This window comes from Danio rerio, chromosome 6 (assembly GCF_052040795.2).
Source record: "Danio rerio strain M-AB ecotype USA chromosome 6, GRCz13ab, whole genome shotgun sequence".
In the NCBI taxonomy this organism is placed as follows: Eukaryota; Metazoa; Chordata; class Actinopteri; order Cypriniformes; family Danionidae; genus Danio; species Danio rerio.
Window position 1 is genome coordinate 51,677,869 of NC_141026.1, and position 3,921 is coordinate 51,681,789.

Sequence of the window (3,921 nt, forward strand, 5' to 3'; positions counted from 1 at the left end):
TGAACCGTCTCACAGAAAAGAACTGAATGGTTCTTTCATGAATGGTTCTTCAAAAATGTATTTATTGTACTATTTCAGCTCAAACCGTGGTATTTGGTTATACATAACAAGCCAAAAATAGCAACTGACACTTTAAGAGATAAAAAGCAATCACAGCGGCTCTTTATACTGATACTCAGTGGTGTAAATTACAAATACTCAAATTACTGTATTCGAATAGTTTTTCTCAGGTATTGTAATTTACCAGGTAGTTATTAAAATGTGTACTTTTACTTTCACTTGAGTATATTTTAGTGCTGTATCGGCACTTCGCTATTTTCCTTCAACTTGCATTCTCTACATTAGTTTTTCTTGTCAATGGGGAGTGGCTGAATAGAAAAGGGGCCCTTTAGAAATGCACCATTTGGAAGCATTAAAAGTGTCCAAGAAGATGTGCAAATCTTTACACGCAATGACCCAGAGACTGTTTGACTGCGCATCACTGATGAGAAGATGGCGGATACTTACTGTATGATGACTGAAATCGCCAAACGGCCTTTAATAATCACTAAATGCACTACAGGATGTTACGTTTACATCCACACAAATGCACAAATTGCATGTAAACGCATCAGCTTTTCACAATGTGATACTCAATGGATACTCACTGCTTTTGAGTACTTTTGAAAGGGCTTTTATTTATACTTAAACTAATGTTTACAACCAGCGGTGTAACTAATTACAAACACTCAAATTAAAGCAATCGAGTAGTTTGTCTCAGGAATTGTTATTTACTAAATAGTTTTATAAATGTGTACTTTTACTTCCCCTTGAGTACATTTTTAGTGCTGTATCGGTACTTTTACTTCACTACTTTTCTTTCAACCTGCAGTCACTACTTTATTTTTTCTTGTCTATGGGGATTAGAAAGTTTAGTCCTTTGTTTCCTGTCCAATCAAATCACACATAGAAGGTAAATCACATCATACTAAACCACCTCAAGACATGGGCGATTTATAATTGCAGCAAACTATTTGGAAGCATTAAAAGTGTACGAGAAGATGTCCAAAATCTTTACACACAATGACCCTGAGACTGTTTAGATGCACTGATGAGAAGATGACGGATGTTTACTGTATGATGACCAAAATGGCCTTAAACAGCCAGCAAGCACAAGAGGTCAACATGACATGTCATTGGGACTTTGCATTTTGTTTGAACATAAAAATCATGTTGACGTCAAAACTCAACATCAGGTCATTGTCCAACCTAACCAAGTATCAACGTTTAATGATGTTACAGCTTGACGTTGTGTGGACATTACCACAATGTCTATCAGGTGTTGGATTTTGGCTGCCATACCTGACGAATAAATGTCAGTATTTGATGTCAATACGACCTTGGTTTAAGATGTTGAATTGGCGTTGGATTTTGGTCAGTTTATATCATAAAATAAAATCGACCAAATATCAACATCATTTGATGTCATTATTAGACGTCAAAATAATGTTGTCCTTGTGACATTGTGTGCCTGCTGGGCAATAAGTAAATGCACTACAGAATGTTACGTTTACACACATTCACAAATTACATGTAAATGCATCTGCTTTTCACAGGGTAATACTTACTACTCACTACTCTTGAGTACTTTTGAATAGGCTACTTTTTACTCATACTTTAAGTAATATTTACAACAGATACTTTTACTTTACTTGTGCTACATTTTTGGGCAAGTAATGGTACTTTTACTATGATTTTTCAGTACTCTTTCCACTACTGCTCATACTTTATTCATTGAAGTTATATTAACTGACAAGATCGGTTTGTGCAAGCAGCTGAATTCACATTCAAAAAGGAATTGGCAGCATATGTTTATACTGAATGATGCACTTTGTGTGACTGTGGAAAGTTAACAAACAGCATCAGTTCATGTGTGAGTTTGAGTCCATGTGTATTGCATACATATATGATTATTGTGAACATGCAGGATCCCTTGGCAAGGCTGTGAAGTTGAAAAGGTTGTAAATAACGTTCAACTCTCCAAAGGGTGCTAATCAATGACACACAGGTAGAGGTTGTGGAGGAATATAGGTATAGGAACAATTATGGACAACAGGTTGAAATTTGATCTAAATACACATACAATTGTTAATAAGGCTCATCAAAGACTGTTTTTATTGCTGAAACTCTTTGCTACATTAACTCTTTTAATGTAGAGAATGTTATTCTTAAGACATTTTACAATTCATTTATTGAAAGTATCTTGTCCTTTCCCTTTATTTGCTGGTTTTCTTCACTATCTATAAAAAACTAGAGTCGTCTTCAAGGCATCATGTGTTCAAAGATTTTGGGAGTTCCCCTGCAAAATCTTGCATACTATTACGAACAGCAGGTGTTGAGGGTGGCACATAAAATACTAGGAGACAGAGTCTATGCCCCTTGGTCGACGTCTAAGGACAATAAGATGTTCCACAAATCGTTATAAGTTTACTTTTGCGCTTGAAGCAATTAGGTTATATGTATAAGGTTAAATGTAGTTAATCAATTTTTGTACTTGTTGTTAAGTATTAATGTTTATTATGTTAAGTGTGTCATTTTTGTTATACTGTATGTGAAGCACCACCATGTCGAAATGAATTGCCCCCAGGGGATTAATAAAAAATAAATAAATAAATTCCACAGGTCAATTGTTTTGATTCATGAAACCTAATTTTATCATCAGACCATGCACTAATTCAATTTTGTAAATTTAGATTTGTTTGTAAAAGAGTTAGAAATTGTTTTTAAAGTAATCCTGCATTTCAGTAAGTAATATATATATATATATATATATATATATATATATATATATATATATATATATATATATATATATATATATATATATATATATATATATATATAGAAAATTTTGGTTTAAAAATTTATTTAATTTATTAATTTATGTATATAAATTGTTGTTAATAAGGTAAGAAGATTAAGAAAATATATTTTCTTTTTATGTAAAGTTTCTGGTTTATAATTAACAAAATCAAACAAATTCTCAATTACAAAAAGAGAAGAAACTTTCCAAAGCAAGTTAGAATAACTGCATTGCCAAAGTAAGTGAACTACGAACTCAGAGTGTTGCTTGCAAAATGAACAATTAGTATCATTATCTTTTTTTATATCTTATGAAAGTATTCTCGGCATGAACGATGAATAGTTTTAAATAAAACTTCTCTTATCTTTCTGTCTAATAGTATTATTTGTATGTGATTTTTAGATATTTTTTCTTAAGACTATGTATATTATTGACCTTTTTAAAGATCAGTCTGTGATCCCTTGAACTTTGTTATGATGTTCTTGTATTTTCAGTGCAAGCAATAAATAAACAACCAAATAAATAAATAAATAAATAAATTTAAATTTAAATTTAAATTTAAATTTAAATTTAAATTTAATTAATTAATTAATTAATTAATTAATTAATTAATTAATTAATTAATTGCACTGAAAATACAAGAACATCATAACAAAGTTCAAGGGATCACAGACTGATCTTTAAAAAGGTCAATAATATACATAGTCTTAAGAAAAAATATCTAAAAATCACATACAAATAATACTATTAGACAGAAAAGGAAAAATAATAGAATTATAGCATTAATAATAATAAAATAATAATACTATAAATACTAAATTAAACGAATTAAATTACAATAACATTTCAACAAATAACCATAAGGAAAGGCAACTAAAAACGAGAATTTTCTGCATAATATTTCAGGAATCTTAGATTTTTTTTTACCAAGTGATGACGCAATAATTTATTAGTGGAAACTGCTTTTGAACAGTTCAGTGAATCTAACTGTTCGTAAGAACCGATTCGTGGGCACGACTTCCCATAACTAGACTCGTTAACCGGAGTTCAAGATGGCGACCAGAGAGCTGCTAATATCG

The 3,921-nt window shown here is 31.0% G+C and overlaps 1 long non-coding RNA gene across 1 annotated transcript in view; it reads left to right on the plus strand.

Annotated features, from left to right (window-relative positions):
* The window catches only part of LOC147843665 (uncharacterized), a 628,067-nt gene that overhangs the window by 136,459 nt on the left and 487,687 nt on the right, over nt 1-3,921 (plus strand). The window lies entirely within an intron of this gene.